This window comes from Lathamus discolor, chromosome 9 (assembly GCF_037157495.1).
Source record: "Lathamus discolor isolate bLatDis1 chromosome 9, bLatDis1.hap1, whole genome shotgun sequence".
In the NCBI taxonomy this organism is placed as follows: Eukaryota; Metazoa; Chordata; class Aves; order Psittaciformes; family Psittacidae; genus Lathamus; species Lathamus discolor.
The window spans coordinates 12,119,966-12,140,693 of NC_088892.1; the positions used below are offsets into that span (position 1 = coordinate 12,119,966).

General features: G+C 38.0%; 1 long non-coding RNA gene across 1 annotated transcript in view; it reads left to right on the forward strand.

The window, feature by feature from the left end:
- The window catches only part of LOC136019379 (uncharacterized), a 129,333-nt gene that overhangs the window by 75,117 nt on the left and 33,488 nt on the right, over positions 1-20,728 (forward strand). The gene's annotated exons all lie outside the window — the stretch shown is intronic.

Here is a 20,728-nt window from a genome sequence, read left to right on the forward strand (position 1 = left end):
CCACGCAGTTTCAGCACAGCATGCTAGTACCCACCAGTTCTTCAGTACTGAGACAAAGAGATTGCCATACATAGTGTGCATTAGAAGTGCTGCCCTTTGATTTCTCCTTTTAAAAGGAATCATCCTTACAGCTGTTCTCTATTGTCCCTCAGTCTTGAATATCTTCTTTGTTTAAAGAGACCCTGGAAATCAAAAATAGAATCAGAAACGGTTCTTTGTCTGCCAGTATTAAAATCTTGTGAGTCATGTTTTCCCAAAACCTTCAGAAAATTCTGTCAGAATTCAGCTCACAGCTTCAACTTCAGGAATACTGTGAAGGTGACTATAAACAATGATATTCATTTACAATTTGAAAAGCTCATTTAGGCTGAAATGTGTGATATATTCACATGCATCTCACTTCTGTTTCATTTACAAAGAGCAACAGAATTGCAGAGTTGAACAATAAAACTTGAAAGCTTTCAGTTCGTTCCATTTTCAAGATGCCAGTGAAGCAAGTTCCGCGATCTGCAATCCCGTTTGTACTTACTGATGTTAATCTAAGAAATAGCATGTTTACAACAATACTTACTTAAATAGAATATTTATTTAAAAATAATTTAAAATATTTAAAAAATCTCACTGTAGCAAAGATTTTTCAGACCCGTAACATTGCCATTCTCTTTGGAAACAAGGGAATATGCAAATAAGTTGTTATTTATAATAGCTGCAGCTTGCTATGTTTGTAAAATAATTATATTTACCAGTTAATTGACCTTGTGTGCACAATAGGGACAAAAATAAAGAAATGATGCATGAAAACTCAGAATAACACTGGATTGGTTTGGAAAAGTGAATTAAATGTTAATTTTCAAAAATACTAAGCAATTAATTGCTGCTGTAACAAACATTTCTGTTTTAATGCTGGCAACCGTACTGTGTGAACATAATATATTGAGAGTCAAGGCAGACCACTTGATTGCAGTGTTTGCACTGTAATAAGTGTGCTTTTGGTTTAATTTTACATTTTCATCTCAATTGTTCTTACAGGAATGCAGATGTTGTCCTATTTGTTGGTCTTGTTAAAATCTTTGTCATGTGAGTGCCAGTGAATGTAGTAACACCTAATAAATTATGTAAAGTACTGCAGTATGCTGTACTTGTATGACCATTTCAATATACTGTAATTGTTTTCTAACACTTCCCCCACAGGTTAGTCTGGCTTCCAACAGAGGCAGAAGTGAATAACAAGCCAATCAACATGCAAAATATTGAAGCGAGTAGCTCAGCACACAGCCATCAGCCAAATGTGAGCTTAACACGTGGTTGCAGTCAGGACAGTGACTCCTTACACTTGGCTTTCTAAGCTCTGCACGTCTGCTCCCTGTATCTCCTCAATCATCGTTCTGTTGTTTACTGACCAAAATAAGTTGTTACCCATGTCAACACCGGGTGATTAATACAACTGCAGAAGCAGGGCTAGATTCTGATCATTGCAAATTACCAGCTTGCAATCAGGGGCTTGATTTTGCTTCAGCTGGAGCTTTGGAGCTGTGTCCAGAGGAACTTAGCCAGAGCCCCCAGTCCTGCTGGTAATGTGGGGACTATGGTCTGATGATGCCAACTGGCGCCTGCAGTGAACAGTGTGGCGGAAACCCTGTCCTAATGTGGAAAGTCTCAGTATTCTTCAGAAAGTTTGATTGCATTGTAATATGTAATTCTTTCTCTGCCATACTTCAGTGATACATTCCTTTTACTTCAGTGGATGCCATGCTTTTGGAGGCCATTTTCCAGAGACACTTAGCCTGAGGCTGAAGATTGTCTCTAAACAAACCCTGGTCTGTAATTTACACTGTGGTACTTGGAGGAACTGCTCTTAGTAGCTGTTTTGTCCATTGCCTTTCCACTGAACCCACTGATTGTCTGTATGCTGGTACCAATTAAGGAATCTCTTTTTTTAATGGAAAGAGCTGGCACTAGCAACTGAGCTGAGACCACTGGCTCCTTTTAGATAGGCCACTCTTCACAGATTTTAGAAGGTAGCAAATTTCAGTCACTATGAGCATTTGGTGGATCTAACCAGTACTTTAAATATTAAAATCTCTGTGTTGTATTACAAATCCCCTGAGGCATCCAGCAGGCTTTTTAAGATTTAACGTGGTTTTTTTCCTCCTTTTTTAGCATTTCCAGAATTCACATTAGCTCCTGTAAGACTAGATGGATATCTGCCCATAATTTGGCTCAGTTCTCAATCAGTCAGGTATCTACAAGTTGGGAAGCACTGGTTTTTGCCAGCGTAGTTTGGTGCCTTTCTGTGAAACATGTAAAATGTTTTTACCGTATCTTTTCCAAAATGGAATATTTTACAATCCAACTCTAGTGCCAGGACACCCTTATGAAAGGAGCTAATCTGTGCTAATGACTGTGTAAGAATAAAATGGAAAAAAAGCAACACAGGAACTTCTCTGAATTTATGGCATTACAGTCCTTCCTATGGCAACACAGATAGTCAGATGGTTAGGTAGCAAAGTACAAGCAGGAAGAAAAAGCAAATAGTGACAGAGAGAAAAAAAAGGCAAAGAAAGCTATGAGATTTTCTCTATAAATACAAGAACTAAATGGAAACGGAAGAAAATCCTTATAAATGGTAGTGTCTACTTGTAAAGAACATCTTTCAGTGTGTGCTCATTTCTTTCTATTAGACTAGCTTGTCTAAAACATATACAGAAAGCTCTTTAATATCCCATTATACTGTATTCTAAAGCATTCAGGTCCAATACTATTACTCATAAAGAAACCAAAAGCATATTTACAGAGACTGAATGTCTGTAAAGAGGAGATCAAGCAAGTCTCTTGAGAAAAGAAAGTCCCATATCAGATTATTGTGTGAAAAAAAAAATAGCATGCTCATCTCAATTACAGCACCAATTGTGTTTATTTAAAAAGGAAGTAATTCTGGTTTTATATCATAAAATCACTTTAAGCCTGTAAACATCCAATAAATTAAATTTTTAGATAAGATCCATTTTGCAAAAAGCTATTTATGAAAAGCTTCAGATAATAATTAAAGAGGATTTAATAACCTAATAACTGACTAATACTAGCACACAGTAAGTACACGGAATTAGATCCTTCTGTGGAGTTACTATTTTACTTCATGTCATTTGGCAGTTTCTTACGCAAGGTAAATTGCTCAAGCCTATAATTCCTACAGCAGTGAAGGTATGCAGCAGAAGAATTGTATTTGTAGACTGCTTATAGGTTGTAAGTAAAAAAGTCTTCAATAGTGTTTGTCAGGGTAACTGTCTAGCTGAACCCGATGCAGAAGCCAAATATAATCTTATACTGTAAAGATATTCAGATGTTATGAATATTAACATCTGAAACATAAAAGGAAGTTATGCCACTTAGCATAAACATAGGCCAATTCAATATTGTCAGCATGGTATGGAGTATTAAAGCTTATATTAACTTTAGCACTCTACTAAACACCGAAGGTATTCTGCTTAAGTTAATATGAACCTTTTGTTTATTACAATGCAGTTTGAGCCAGACCCTGGAATTAATTTCATTCCTGGTCATGCAATTTACCTCTGAATAAAAATGGATGAAATAGAGAGAGGGCTGATGGTACAAAACCAGAAGCTCTAACACAGCACAAGTTATATCCCTTAGATCTAACATTACCACTTTACTCCTTGAATCTTTTCTAGGGAGATTTAATTTAATTTTTAAGAACTGCAGGGCAGGTTAATGAAGGTCTATTCCTGTAATAGATACAAGGTATTTAAAATGGGTCAAACCAAAACCCTAGACAGACCACTGCAGTACTTTGGGACTTTAAAATTCTGAACAAAGCTTCATGTGTTATCACCACTTGGCCATTATTGCTTTTAGAACTGATGCTATCAGCAGTCACTACTGAGTGATACTGTGTTCTGTCATACCTGTCTGCTGGTCACGAGCACCAGGAACATCATACTGAAAGACAGCATGCTCCAGTGAATTGACACATCTTGTACTTACTCCATTTCTGTGTATATACTGGAATGTGAAACAGCATAGAAGTAGTTAAAAAAGGTAGAAGAGGAAAAATACAAATAGACACCTGCAGAACTGTCTTTGAAGTAGTGTATATCTGTAAATTAGGGATCAGATCCCTCATAGTGGAACACTCCTTAAGAAAGAAATTAGAAAATTAAAACCTGTCTAATCAACAGCAATGACTACTTCCATAGGCACCCCTCAGGAGTTTCCATTGGAGCTAGCTATGGTGATACAACCACAACGGGACAGATCCTAATAGCTCCAGTTGAAAGGGTGGTATGTGCCTGTCCAAATCCACCTGAAAGGCAGTCAGATGGCTATAAAGGGAAAGAGTGAAAAAAAAAAGAGAATGTTTAGGTTTTGAACAAAAGGGGTTTTATATATGTATGTATATGCCTGAAGAAAAGTTAGCATTTAAAAACCTATATAATAGCATGCATTATATTTTTGGAAGGGCCTTATTGCCACTGCATTGCTATTAAAATGCAAAACAAGTGCAAGCATGTCATGTTTATTAAACCACTAAAAAAATGTTCTGACAGGATTATGACTTCAGTTTCAAAAGCATAGAAATGGGCAGGGAAAAGAAGGGGGAGGAATCAGAAACCAAATTCTCAGTTTACTCTTTTGTGCTTAGTTATTGGAACATGCAGGGTGGATTATATAGTCCTTTGAGATGTCTGCAGTAATAACCTCACGTTTTAGAGTAAATGATCTCAAAGTACATTGCAAATTTAACAGTTTGATACCAGACTTAAGCACAAGATGACTGTAGCTATATCTGAGATTTTCTAGGGAAAAGGTTTACAGCAAGGGAAGAATAAGCTCTTTTTCCCCCTGAGAAACTGCAAGGGAACCATAGGTGTGCAGAATGTAATTATGCAGACTGAAATTAGGCCAGTTCACTATAGCTAATTCCCTGTTTTTTACAAAACGTGCCACAGGATCTTTACTGCCACAGAAGATTAGGTTGTCAGCTTTAGGTATCACCTGCAAGTTGGCAGCTCTAGTAGCTTACCCAACAGTGTGTCCAGTTTTCAGAGCACAGGGATAAATCCTAGCAGAGCCACATGCAGCATTTCTCCTCAATTCTTCATGACTTCATGTTCCACATCAGTGGGTGATTCAGTGCCTTCTCATTCTTGCTTTCAGCTTAAAGTTTCCATTTATTAAATCAGCCCTTCCATCATCATCATTTATGTCCTAGTTATACATTATTTCTATCATAATACTTCTTCCCAGGATTTAAATACCTATGGCACCAAATACCTTGTGCAATCTGAACAAAGTGACTTAAGCTATCAAAATAGCTTTATCTAAAACATACTTACCAACAAATGAAAACAAAAAATAATTTGTGTTCTTTTTGTTTTGTTTTGTTTTGTTTTGTTTTGTTTTGTTTTGTTTTGTTTTGTTTTGTTTAATAAGAGTTATTCAGGAATAGAGCTATTTGGCACTGAGTTCATTCTGGCAATAGTCAGATGCAGCCCCAGCGGCTGAAGGAAGTTGCTAAGACTTCAAAATGAGCACTCTCTGCAAGTCCTGAAAATGTTCTTCACGGTCCAGTTATTTGCATATCTTCAAATTTTGCATGATATCTAGGATATTTGCTAAGACTTGATAACAGTGGGCTTGTTTAACTTTTGGCTCTGTCTAAATCCAAGCGTTAATTTTGTTCTGTTGCTAACATACCTTTTGGGTAACAGACTTCACTGTTCTTTAGCTGTTTCTTTCACAAATCTTCAGCCAGTCAGATGTAGCCAGTCCAGCATTGTATCTAGGTTTTTAATTTGAAAAACAGTATTGCTACCATTTCCTTGCTTCAGAACTGTTAGGTGTTGTGCAACGTCCCAAAATTGCTCTGAGATTGTGAGATAAAAATAGACCATTGGGAATCCAGCACAAATTTAAGCCAGCAACCACACATAATTCTTGCACTCCAAGCGTTTCACTGCAGATGCACTTTTTGAGAGAATGTGTAAAAAAAAAAGATGTTTTCAAACTAAAGCTAGGCTCATGCTTGGAAGCTCATCTTCAAAAAGCAAAAGTCTGCTTTGTTGGTGGAGTATGCTAGAACAGAACGGACATAGAGGAAAAATGAGTGATGTCCAAGAGGATCTCCAGGTGTGTCAACAGGCTTTCTCCTTCAAATCCCCACTTGGCAACAGCTCTAGGAGAGCTGAGAGAGGGATGGTTCTGCCTGTTGCAAGCAGTGGTAGAGGGCATTTGACTTGTGTTTAAGAAAACATAAGTTAAAGGCCCCTGTGCAGTAAAGGTGAAGCTCCTGATGCACATCTCCCTGTCCTATCTGAAGATATTGTCCAGAATCCTGCTGAAAAAGAAAATGGGAAGCACTGACATTTATATTCTTTGATATAATGTGCAATGACCCAAGTCTGTTGCATGAGCTATGGCAAGCCCTTTCTTACAGTAGGTGTGGAAAAAGGGAATGAGAGGCAATTGCTATTTAGGCATAGTTTAGAATTACATTGAAGTTTTGTTTCATTTTGGTTTCAGAATGCGTATTGCATGTCAAGTTTTGATGAATATATATTCAAGACCGGAACATTTCATTCATACCTTTAGTATTTTAGGTACAAATTTCAAATGGATCATCAGAAATTACTTTCCTAAAGCTGTCAGTCTGTGGGCTTTGGACAATGTGATCCTTAATCCATTTGAACTCACTCTTTCTTTGCCTTGCATGCCATTTGCTCTTTGCTTTTCTGCATTGTGCAATGTATCCTTTATGAAATTATACACTTTTACCTTGATGTCCTGTCTGAAGGTGATTCACAGCATGTAGCAAGTTGAAAAAGTGAACTCTTATGGGCAGGACACAAGCATTTTTATTGCCTGTCATTTAATCTTGCCTTGGAAATGTAGGAACACTGGCTAAACACAGTGCAGCTGTCACATTGGCTCTCAACATAGAAATGGCACTAGTAGCAAATTTAAGACTACATACAATAACAAATCTAGCTTCTGTTTTTCAACACATGTTTAACTGTTTTTCAAAAGGGCAACAATTCATTCTTGCATTTCCTATTAAAAAGTTGTATTATCATAACTTAATCCAGACTGCGCCGAGCTCCCTTCTCTGAGTGGTCTGGTCAGAGAAAGATGTTTTCAAACTCCTAAGGGTGTTCACAGTGGAGACTTGCTAATGCTGCCTTCTCTTTGCTGAAGGAGTTCCTGTGTCTGTGTTTTGGTTTTGTGTGATAATGTAAGGACAGATGTGGAAACACTCTTTCCTTGGATCTCTGGAAGTAGGCTAGCAGCATTCAATCGTTATTACATTAAGATGATTCAAGGCTGAGAATAGTGATGCCACCCTTCCCCCACTGCTCTCTGTAGACACACAGACACATGCACACAGGCGTGCACACAGAGTATTATCTCTTGTTTGCCTTACTAATGTCATTGTGCAATATTCCATTTTCCTCTCTCTTCTTGTCCCCAGGGTCTGCAACAAACCCCTGCTGGACCTTTTATCCACCCACTAAGTCCAGATTAATTTATTATACTCCATCTAGTTTTTGAACTGTTCCTTCTAAATGTGTGATGGGGCTTAGGGCTGTGCAAAGGGGATTCAAGGATAAGGGGAGAAAACATCCTCAGGCTCTAGCTTACAGTGAAAGGTTGCGTTACAGTATGAACACCTCTACTATTATTATGCATAGCCATGGAAGATGGTGCAGGAGGAATGACTGATTAGAGCTCATATTTAGCTAAATTAACATCTCAAGTCCATTTTTTTACTATAAATCTGAGTTCATAATAATCTAAAAGCAAATATTTGCCTTTAATATCTCTGATTTATGCATAGAATACAGTGTACTCTTCATTTCCTTCTTAATTATTATTATTTTGTTTTAAACAGCTTCCAGGCAGAAAGTCAAAGCCTGCTGTGTTTTATATTATACTCTGAAGCTCATTTTCCTGGTTTTTTGTTTTTTTTTTTTTTTTAATGAAACATCTAATTAATCCATGTAATCTGAACACTTTCTGTTTAAAATCAATGTGCTAATGAAAAGAACTAAATGAAAATGTAGCTAATTTGTTGTACCTATGAAAGTAATAGCTAGGTAAAAAATAGAGAGAGATTAAAACTTGAATACTTTATGCTTAGTATCTAAATGGTGAATCAGACCAAATAATAAGGGTGACTACAAGTGGAAGATGTCTGGAAAAAGTTCCTTAATGAAGGGGAAATTACTCTCCTGGTTTTGCTCTTATTTTTGCTCATTTTATTACATGAGCTGGGCCTGATGATCTTGCATTTGTACCAATAAAAGTGCTGTTTGTCTTCCAATTGCAGGAAGTCTCCATGTGAGCTTTTTACAGGATCCTGATAAAAAAGCTTGAAAGATTGTTGCAGCTCAGGGCTCTTTATCTTGGGCTGAACACAATAAACGACTAGTTATGTTAGAAGTTTCTTTTTCTTTATCTCTGTCCGACTCAGCGTCTTCCTCTGGGGAGAGCACAAACAAGAGGAACTGGAACCAATCGTGTATTTAGAATTTAAGTGTGTAACTTCAGGTGGCAAAGGCTGCAGTAGAGGAGAGGAATTAGAGAAATGTGCTTTTTGATGAATTATCACCAGCACCATTTTTAATGGAATGTTTGTCAGGCTTTTCCATGAAATATCAGCAGCTCTTTAACATCTCTAAAATTATGACCTAGACAATTTCCAGTAATGATGAAGTTGAAAATCAACAGAGGAAATATTACCATAGTACAAGTGAAAAGATGCCTCTAAATGGTAATGTACAAAACCTCACAAGGGAAAGCTTACTTGCCTATGAAGCTTTCCCAGTAGAAACATTATAAATCATACATAAGTCAGAGTGTGAATGAGAAAAAGAAAAGTAACTATCAAGACATAGTTCAAAATTGCTTAAAATCTTCATGGTTTGGCACAGACAAATGCAAATAGAACATGTTTGTTCAGCATGGTCAGCAGAAACATGGCATCTAGCTCTGTGAGTAGAAGCTTACAAGTCCTATTTTTTTGAACAGTGCATTGGATCCATCTCTCTGCTCTCTTTTGCGTCTGCACCAAAATCAGCCGTAACACATCACTGTTAAGTGGCTGTGTAGCAGACGGAGAGTCAGACCCATTTTGTTGCAGGAAAGGTCACCTTTCAGGCAGTTTGACTTCTGCAGCATGGTTTTACTTGGTTTATCTGACGCGGATTTACATGGTTTACCTTACCTGGTTTTGCAGTTGAGCCCACCAACAGAAAAAAGGATGTATGGCTTCCCCTCTGGCACAGAGTTGGTCATTCACATTTACAGCCCAGCATGAAATCTCAGCCCTGTTGTACCAGTGGCAAAATTCCAAATTACTTAGATAGGAGGAGCAGCCCTCTGATCCCCTGTTTTGCTATCTACAAGACATCATTTGCTCTTGGCAGTGATTCTTTACACTACAAATACAAATGGACACATTTTAAAATACCCAGGATTCTCAATGCTACCAGATTAGTCAGATTCTTTTCTAGACCTAATTTGGAATTAGGATAAGGAATATAATGAATATAATAATTGATACCATAATATGGCTTCATTCCTATCTACGCCCAGGATCCCTTTGTTTTCATATTGTACAGAACAGTAACAAGAAGATTGTCTCCATCCTTCTTCCAGAGTTTTACAAATTATATGCTGGATGAGATACAGCAGGTGGCAAAACAAGGACATGAGTGGCCTGGGAAAATCAAATAACAATAAAATAAATGATGTTTAGCAGAGAAGCTTGGGATGCATGTTCTCCGCGAAATCACTCTGCTGGATGAGAAGTTGTTAGAGACACAAACCTTCTCCTGTGTAGGTGCAGATGGGACCTTGAACATGGCTGGAACATGGATAGCAATACAGATAGTAATGGAGACTGTGTCAGTTTTTCAAGGAAAACATCCGTATTTATACTGCAGTGTTTTGTAATTAATGCTCAACTCAAAAAACATCCACAACATCATAAAAGCAGCTAGTTGTGAACACTGCAGATGCCCAGGTTATTTTCTGTCACAGCTGAACCCAGAATGCAACATTTCACTTAAAAGCTTTCTAAAAGGTAGCAAAGAAAATGAAGATTTGCCACCTAGCTTAATTTTTAAATCGCCACCCAATCTTGCACTTGTATTGCAGAAACCTCATATAAGTAGCTACAGAAATCTTTTCTGTAGATACATCTTTATCTCAATGTCACTATCTCTCATCACTGGCTATTAGTTGCCTTCATCTCCAACATATTTCATGGCAAAAATCCATTAAATCAACTATTATATACTACACCTCAGCAGTCCTGTCCACGTCTAATTTTGGAATGCCTTAGCAATCAGTATCCATTTAAAATAAGTATCAGTTTTAATATATATTTATAAACGTATCCATGGGAAACAAATAGGCATAAAAAGTCCCAATAGCACACTACGGAATGTTTTTACAACAGCAATGTCACCTTGTTTGTAAAAGTGTGTTTACATGTGGATTTGCATCATGCGTGCAGATTAGCAGTTTAGGAGGACGTGGGCTTTTCATATTTTAATACTTTCCAACCGTTCCCTCTTCTAATTCTTTTTAAAATTAGGCTTTTCCTTTACCTTATATATTGTATATTTAGTAGATGTTAACTACTACATTATATTGTCTTAATAACGACATTGAGCTTTAAAAGATTAATTAAACCCAGCCATTCCTAAAGCGATGTGTAACATGCACAATATTATTGTTGGTTTGGGGCAGGCAGTTCATTTTTGTCCATCTGGCTGAAGGCAGGTGTCATTTTGCTAGGGAATTAAGAAGGGGAGGGAAGATATAAAATAGGAGGATAGAAGTTGACCTAAAATAGAGAGTTGGTAAGATCTGAGTCACCTGCCAAGGTGGCTCCACATGGAGCCTCCCAAAAAGACTGCATATGACATCAGAATTGTCATTGAAAAGGTTCATGTTTTAATTTACACAAGGACAAAGGGGTGAGTACTGGGCTATTTACAAATTCAGCTGTGCCCTATTTCAGTCGGAGACAAAGTCACATTGCATAAAGATAATGCTGAATGCCTGATTCAGGTAATTTCTGACAGTTTCAATTTCTCTTCTCAGCTTGCTTTGGTTTAAAGCAAATGACTTATGGGTGGTTGGGGTTGTGTGCTCTCTAAGCATACTGCTTGACCAAGTACAACAAAAGCTGGTAATTCTCCTACTATGAATGCATACCCTCTTTTTATATGAAGAACAGGATAGCAGAGTTTCCTGATCTTTAAAGCCCTGGAAGAGCAGCTGGCCAAGGCTATAAAATGGCACAGGTGCTGGGAAAAAGCTAAGGTCTTAGTCCCAGCTGGCAGGTTAAATAGGTTTTCTGCCCACACAGGTGAGTGGGTTATGTAGCGAGAGCTCCTGTAGAAGAACAGGTATGGAAAAGCCTTGCAGCCAGAGATTTTTGGGTTGCTGTAAAGAACTGAGTATTGCTGCCTAGCTTGCAGAAGATGGGTGGTGCTGGCTGTTGTGTCCTATTCTTGGACTTAAAATAACAAGTTATTTTAGAGATTTTTCACACCAGAATGCTGGTAGCTGTCACTGTGCATGATCGGTTTATGTGTCATGCTGTCTGCTCCTGAAGTGCAAGGTAAAAGTGTTCTTGCTGTTGATGTTAACCTGATGTTACTCTATCTTTGGGAAGCTTTGTCATCCTTAATCTGCAAAGGTAAAAACTGAGCTGTTTTCTTAAATCTTTCCTGGCATAGGAAATGTCTTTGGAGCTTTTCCACTGCAAAAATGGAGAAAACCCTTACAGACATTCACCATAGCCTGTTGCCCTTCAGGGCCTCCCTGTGTAGTGATTTGTCTCTCATTTTCTTTGGCAAAACAAGAAATAAGGGAAATCCTAAAGCATACTGAGCTTCCTTGATTTCAGGGGGAAGTGCACATGTGAAAGTTCTTGTCTAAGACGACTTCGAAGGTGCAGTTTTGGAGAAAATATAACCTGTTTTCTGACTTCACCAGGGAAAAAAAAGTTTCCTTTAAACTTGCATATTGACCTTCACTTACTTTTATATGAACTTCTACTGATGTTGATTTGGGTCTCTGCGTACTAGTAGTACTTTTGATAGCAGTATGAGTCTTTTGAAGCCAAGCACTGGTAGCAGAGAATCACATTTCTGACAAAGTAGTAAAGTTAAACTGTTGAGCAATGGGTTTAGTATTTTTAGCCCATTAAAATGGGGCTGCCATGTCTTTTCTGTAATACTCCCTATAAAGGTTCAGTCTCCCCTTGAGTGGGGAAACCAGATTAATAGAGGAAAGACTTCAGGAGACCTCTTCAATAAAAGTCATGAAATAAGGAGGATGCTATTGTGGGTAAGGATTATTCTTGGTTTTTCTCCCAGTCGATGCAGATGAGTTCATGTGTCAATGCTTTCATTTTACGAATTCAAACTCAAATAATTCTGTTTCTTCAAGTTTAAAAGAAAGTGTTATTCTGCTCTTGTTAATGACTGAGCCTCAGTCTTATGCTGAGGCCATGAATATATTTATGGCTTTGACCTGCTTTCATCAACAGCTCACTCGGAGTCGGGCTGATGATTTAATACAGATTATACCTTTTTATTCTAGGTAACAGTCTGAATTTGTTTAATAATATAGTGAGATGTAGACATATTTGAAGTCTTCCACAAATATTTACTAAATGTTTGCTATATGTGGGGGTAGAAAAGCCACACAGATGAGCACAAAAGATGTAGTGCACAACCCCGAATGAAGAGTAAGCAAAAATTATTTTAGTAGACAAATCTGTGCATCTGCTTGGAAGGAAGAATCTTCAAGCAGTCATCCAGTCCTAATAATGATCCTAATAAAATAAATACTCTCCTACTCTTCTTTACATAAAACTTCTTGAAAGTGATCAGAATCACACAAACTGAAACTTCTCGGAGTTTCTGTCCAGGACTAACTGGACAGATGTCTTCAGGGAGGATTGCTGAGGTGATGCTAGGGATAAACACAGCTCCCGCAGCTATTTCTGACTAAACAGGAAATAGCCAAAGCCATACCAGGTCCGTGCTTTGTTCTTCTGCAATGTGTCACCTTTACTGAGGATAAAAATGAGTCAGATACTGAATGTCACTGCTGAAAATACTTTTGTTTCTGTTAAAACAGAAAGACAGGTTTGTAGAAAACATAAAAATATATTAATATACACAAGTACTATATTTTACCATGTTTGAAGCTCTATTCTCAGAAGCCTACTTCAAGTGTACCTAATGCAAAATGTTGCAGAATAATCCTGTAAGGCGTAGTTGTTTACTAATAATAGATACTGTAAGCAAAGCTGTTTGAAGTGCTGCTTCACAGTCATCTGCTGAATTGAAAAATTCTTTACAAGTAATTTTTTTACATTTCAAGATAACAGTTAAATTATCTAGGCTTTGTAGCCCACACTCCAAACTCTACTTTACACTGGTACAGGGAGTGCTTATTTTAAGCACATCTAGTAAAATACCTATTTTAAATTATATTTTACAGTTCAGTGTTTTCTCTAAGCTGAAGATCCCAAAGTGCTCCTCAGATGGAGGTGTTAGCTTAAGAGTAGTCCTATGAGCACAATTATTCCCATTTTACATACATAGAAAATGAGCAATGAAAAGTGACGGTTTGTTGAAGGTTGCACTGGGGTGCTGGCAGTAAGAATAGAAACTGCACTTCTTGCCTCACACTTCTGTGCTTTAGCTATAAAGCCACTACTAGGCTTTCCACATCATCCTGTGATTGAGTAACTTACATTAGATCAGGGGAGATTCAGGAATTCTGAGCTAATTAATGCTCTGGCACTTTTTAGACCCTCAGTTGCTCTTTACCTCTGATGGTTCCATAGAGTTCAATGACTTGCAGTGATGTGTCTCTGAAGAGACAACAAAGAAAGGCAAATAAAGGATGGGGATTCACTAACCTTGTCTGACAAAGGTAGGGGCCATGCTCAGAAACATTTGCTTAGGTTTTATAGGCTCCTTACTCTTTTTAAACAGGGTGTGAAAGCTTCTAAGAGGGACCTTGTCATGTTAAAATTTGGTAATTTTAAAGCTCTTTCTTATCACCATCCTCTGCACTCCTCTTTGGCTGATGACATAAATCATCTGAATTGTCTTTTAAAACTATGCCTTTTCAATGAGAGCAGGTAATTTTTTCAGTCCTGTTAACAGCGCATGGCCTGTCAGTAATGTTTGGTCATCAAGTGGCAGCACATTGCAAGCAACAGGGAGGACTAAAGAGCATTCATGATTAAACTGTAATGTCAACTGAATTCTCACTATTACTCTTGGTCTCTCTCCACATAGCAAGGGTTTGTGTTCTGTTTACATTTTACTTTTGTATTTTGATGTGTTCCAACAACTCAGAAGTGGGTCATCAGTGATGAATATGTATGTATCTGACACTGGTAACTTACTGTGTTAGAAACAAAATGTACAAAATGCAAGCTTTTTCTAAACCTACTTTTTATTTGCAACTTGAGCAGAATAGGAAGGCAGTTTTTAAAACATGGTGTTTTCTGAATCTAGGCTTCTAAATATGACTTAAATACTATCAATATATATACACCACTATCAATATACATACACCACTGCAGGAACTGAATGCTTTGAATGGATAAGAAAAGAATTTACAGTTTGCTCTTTAAAAATCCAAACAAATCAGTGTGAGGAACACAGGGATGAACTAACTTTACAGTGTTAATAGGGCTTAATATATTAAAGTATTAAACCCTGCTGTAGCACTTATAAAACAACACAGCTAATGCTTAAACTTGTTTGACATTGGAGCCTTTTTACAACTTATATTCCAGCATATTTACAAACTGAGAAGAGGCTTGTTGAATCTTGTTCCATGATAGACTTCTGAAGTATTCAGGCTGGTAGTTTTCAATTACTTCATCTTGGCTGGGATTCAGAGCAGGCCAACACAAGAGGAGGAAGGCATTCAGCTTGACCAGCTGAAACATAGGAGGATAACACACTCTTAAAGGGGAAGAGCCCAAAGACCTGGCTCTTCTTGACATACATCATTAACTATTAATAGAGATTCATTATTTTGTGGATTTGTCACAATTGGCTCTTAGGACAGGCTGTCTACCTGCTTTACTAATTATCCCTAACCTGCTTGGAGGCGCATTTGTGAATGCCAATCATGTATTGCCAATTTACGTACATGGAGGAGAGGGCTGGGGGAAAAGATTCAGTGATACAAAACTGTGTTGGAGTTAATGCATTAATGCTTCCCTCAAGATCACCCAGTGCCATGACTTGACGTGTTTGTCTCTGTCCTAAGTAAACCTAACCTCTTTCATCCTTCACAAGTGGCAGGAAAGCTGAACAATTTCCTTGAGATTACTTGAATTCCTTGGAATAATGTCAGTCATTGTATTAAATGTTAGGATGTTTTTAAAGAATGAAATGATGTATCTATGATCAAGTCCTGATTTACTTATTTTATATAAAATGTCAGTGTTTTCTTCTTGCATAACCCACTTTGCAGTGTGTCAGGAAGCATTTTCCTAACAATCCATAAGGGAACAGAAATCTCTTGTTTGAATATATATGAGTTTATTATACTCCTTGCCTTGAGATTTGAAGTGATGTGTTTTCATATGGTGAGAGGGTGGGCAAAGCTCAGTGTAGGTGTCAGGGTAATACCATTAGCCACCCATACCTAATCCAAGATGTCATGCCTGACTGTACTGTGCCATCATGACTGAGTTGTCTGTGCTTTGTCATCATTAAGTGGGTGGCTGCTGTGGCAAGATGCCTCTGTTCAATGAATTGACTGTAAAATGAATGTTAGACTTCTGCAGGGGAGGTTTCATGCAGACTCTGTGAATTCCCACCCCCCAAAATTTTCTTCTTCTGCTCCTCTGACGTGCTGCAACAGCTTTATGATAATCAAATGCCTTAACTGTAAAACTAATACTTTACTGAAAACACACAGGGTTTATTCAGTGCTCAGCTCCTAGAGATCATGTTATTTGGCAATCCTCTCTTTCCTTGCTCCATCTTACCAAGCAATCTTTACATGCCACATGGTGAGGGAGGCAAGTGTCAGCTTCCCAAGTTGTTTGAGAACTTCACAGTTCTTCAGTATTTCCTTTACACAGGTCTGGATTCTTTGATCAGCTTAGGCAAAGTAGCCCTAACATGGACAGTAATAAGTTCTTCCTCCAGGACAGAGTTCTCCAGCCATACTTGTACCCAGGGGTGCCCCTTTCTCAGAGCCAGCTAAAGGAAAGACTGCTATAAACAGTGTTCTGTGGCTTGAGGCTCCTGAGGATCTTGCCTTCAGTCCTTGCAGCTATTATTTGCATGATGCAACTTCAAAATATCAACCATTAAGCTCCTTGCAACTGCTTCTCTCAAATGTGCTGCAACCTGGAAGTGATTTCAGCCTGACTGGAGAAAGTTTTCTGTCTGTCTTTATTCTCTTTCTGAGGGTGAATTGAACAGGATACTTTGTGGGCATAGTCGCTCTAACAGGACTGTTGCTAAGGACTTGCCCATACAAGCATGCCTTCGACTAGTGAAGTGGATTCATATTACTGTTTCAGAGCAGTTCCTATTTTAATCTAGGCAGAGAAGGGTACAGCAGAGTACGCTCCCCTGCCCTATTGAGGAAGTGGTACTTGGCCTCATGTGCCAGATGCAGAAGAAGCTGTGTCCTGCTGTGTAGGTCCATGTCGCGTTTTATGAGCATGTTTGTAGGCACATGGGTGTTGCAGAGGAGGACTGCACTTAGGGGAGATTTTGCAGTCCTGATGAGAGGTGGAATAAGTATGTAAAATGTTGCAGTTGAAGAGCTTCCCAAGGAACTTCATAGCATTTCTGTGGTGTGTGATTGTTTTAGGTGTAGCTTGGTATTGATCAAGAGGAAGTCGCTCATCCTCTTGCCACATAAACCTCTGAGAAGAGGGAATCTCTTTCTAGGATAAGCACCAGCAGTGGGCAGCTTTGCACACTGTTCAGTTGGGTTCCTATTTGTGAGACCAAGTTTTGTCTGCACTTAAAATTGTTCAGCTCACTAAGATTGCCTACAAATAACTGAGGGTTTATTTTAGCTGTGATTTCTAAGTATCTGCTGTAATACTGCCTGGGGGTTATTTATCTCATTTATTCAGAAGTGGCTTCTTCTGAAAAAGAGGAGGAGGTGAAGAGATACGGCTTTCTACGTAGTAGCAAATGCACACCGCGTGTGCATGACAATATAGGTCTCTGAGGTTTAGTGGATCTGGAATAATGCCATTTGTTTCATACTAACTGAAGCATGTGTCTACAAGTGTGCTGTGCAAAACATAGGATAAATTAAGTTCATAAAATCAGGGTACTGCATAACCTATCTTATTATTAGACAGGCAGTCGCTTGCTCAGCACCTGAAAATATGTTTTGAGAAAGAAAAAGAAGCTGCTGTTTTCTGTGCATATGTGTATACATACTAAGCTAATAGGATTTATTTCTGCTAAGCCAGTCTGAGACAACATGTAGTCTTTTACAGCTTTTCAAAATCTTTCCTGTCTGTCCCTTGTGCTAGTGAAAGATAACACATACTTTTCAGTTCTTTTTAAATTGTGAGTCCAGAGTAACAAGTGTGAGACTTAAAACTGCTTCTGTATGAGACCAAGACATCTTGAAGAGCAAGTGTTGTATATTAAGCATGATTAAACTTAATTTGCTCATACACTGGACTCTCCACAAGAAGGTTTACATATTGTGTAATTTGAAGAGACAGCTGCTGAGATGAGGCTAAATCTGGTCACAATTTGAAGCAACCTGAATGGTACTGGAAAGAATGGGTATGTCTCTGTAGCTGGCAGAGACATTCAATGCAGTATGTAGGTTAGTGTAACGTGCTTGCTGGTGTAACTTGTCATTATATTACATTTATTACCATGGTGTACATAAGATCTCATAGTAAATGTTTTCAAGAAAGGGAATTAATGCATCTTTGTTATCTGAAGCTTGGTTTCCCCAGTCAAGACAAATGGATCTGTGCTGTTGACTTTGGGATCAGGCACTTACAGGACACTTCTGTTGGTTTTGAATTGAAAATATTTTTTTCAGCAAGTCCTTTATTTTCATTGCCTTGTCTACAGTACAGCTGAGATGTATTGAGCTATGCAGTGAGCAGGAAAAAAAGATGAGGGACTTAGTTATATTCTAGAGATACCAAACTACTGAGAGAGAAAATGCTTTTGCTGTATGCCTGATTTCTGCAAACCACTGAGGCATCCATGCATAGGCTTGAAAACAAACAAAAAAATGAGAGAAAAAAGGGGGGGAGGGAACCAGCCCCAAACACATTTTCTCTCTATCTGTATGCTTCAGTGCATAACAAGTAGTCTGTGCTTTTTAGGCATGATTCACAAGGCAGATTCATGTGCAAGTGACTCTAGGTACAGAACTAGGGGTGGATTTGGATCACGTAAGGCTAGTGCAGAATGTGGGAAAACATCTTTCCCCCTCACTCCCCAGTAAACAATGTCAAATCAAAAGGTTTACACTGCAGTTTGATTGTTAACACACTAAGAGACCTGGGTCAAACTAAAGGTCAGTTCAATCTTACATTCTTTTTGCAATAGCAGTTAGTGTCTGGTACTTAAGGAAAGATGGTAAAAATAAGGATAAATTGAGACAGACCTGCAAACACTAACTTGGAGTAGAGGTAGTATTTGAACCATTGTGGTCAGAGCAGCCAGTGGAGTTACTCTGTCTTTGAACCTATTTACACATTACAGTAGTCTGTGATAGTGAGGTTCCACAGTTGTGTACTGAGTGAAAAAGTATTTCTTTGTTCCTTGTTTTAAGCTTCCTACCTAATGGGTACCCTATGAAATTATTGGATGTGAGGGGAGAAAATTACTCATAGGCAGTTTCTCTGTTTTATAACTCTCCAGCTTATCTTCACCTTGTTATGACTTTTCCAGTCTGAAAAATCCTTATTCTCTCTGTGTAAGAAAGTTATCCTATACATTTAAGCAGCATTGTTACCATTCTTGTTACCTTTTCTGAACTTTAGAAAACCAAAATGAAACAAAAAACCCCAAACAAACACAAAAAAACAACCTACAAACAAAAGCAGTCCATAAAAATTAAAGGAATAATTTGAATCATCTGGAAGAATAGTTCATTAGAATTTCAACTCAAAGCAGAAGTTAGGCCAACTCCACTACTGGAAGGTGACAAAAGTTTAAGCATGAGAAAATAGGTGCTGTCAGGTGCTTGCTTTCAAATCCTAAATGATTGATCAAAAGTGTCAAAGATATTGTAGATATTTCTCTTGGCTAATAGAAAATAAAACTCAAAGGTTGGTGAAACTCGGAATGGAAGTTGTTATCAACCTGCTCTATGAACTTCTTACTGTTTTGCTCTCATGCATTTATATTTATTTTGAGTGGATTGATTTCAGAAGCTGATAAACGATCTGCTGTCAGTTGTAGTCCATTGTGTTTGTCATCAGTGCAAGTTCATTGTAGTCAGTGATGAAATTTCACCTGCTGTGTGAGAGAAAATAAAATGCACCATTGTGGTTGTAATTAGGGTTGAAAATCAATAGTAAAAGATGTTTTAAAAATGAGAAAGACAGTAAAAGAGAAAATGAGGAGAAAACTGTGAAAACAGAATTAACTGGGGACAGATAAGAGGAGTGAATGCCGAGATGCATTGAAGGAAATGGAACATTAATCCGAGGTGGAACAGCTACAACCACTTTTTGCAAGAGGCTTCATTTTGAGTGTAAGAAAGCATGTCTTTTCTAGTAAAAATATCTCTTCCCATGATGGTATGTGCATGTGTGTGAACAGAAAATGGAGCTGCTAATGGTGCTTTAAGATCCTCACATGTTTTTTTTTCTGCTTCACTTCCTTGGTGCCCACCATCGTGGAAAATTAAGAACTTTGGATGAAACTCACCTTAGAATTCAGGGGGGGATGTCCCTGAATTAATGCGAGAGCAGCATGTCACAGTACAGTTCACAATAAAGAATGCTGCACTATTTTATGGGTTTTTATTTGCCTTAAAACTATTCTTCCATGGCCTTTGAGACAAAGCATCTGGGGGTTTGGGTATGACCAGATGGCTGAGCACTGAGCAGTCATCTTCTAAGATGCTCTTAAAAAAGCACCTGTACTAAAAAGGTGGAAAATTGAAAATTCTTGTTGGCTCTGCAGGGGATGACTTCTGTTTGGTTTTGATGGAGTGGAATATCTTCGATTATTGCTGATTATGAAAGGACTTATTACTGGCTAGGGAGTAGAAAAGGCAAAGCGTTTCATTCTCTGCTTTTCTTAACTTTAACCTCAAGAGCATCAACTTAGGAAATAGTGTGTCAGGATGTCAAAGAAATGCTCAGGCAGTTTGTGCTTTTTGTTTTGTCTTTCTCTAAATCTCAAAAACTCTTGTCACAGAAAAGACAATCTTTCTCTTTAATAAGACTCTTTCCAGTACAAAGCTAGCACAAGATCACAGGCAAATACAATAATCTAATTAAAGCATCTTCTGTATAACACACAAATGTGTGAAATGTTTTCTCCTACATAAATAGCCTTCAGGAAGGTATGTGTATTGTGGTTATTTATGAGAGCATATTCTTGTATAACTTTGAAACTATGTCTTCTACGTTTTCAATAGTAACCAACAAAGTATGATGAGATGGCAGAATAGTTTA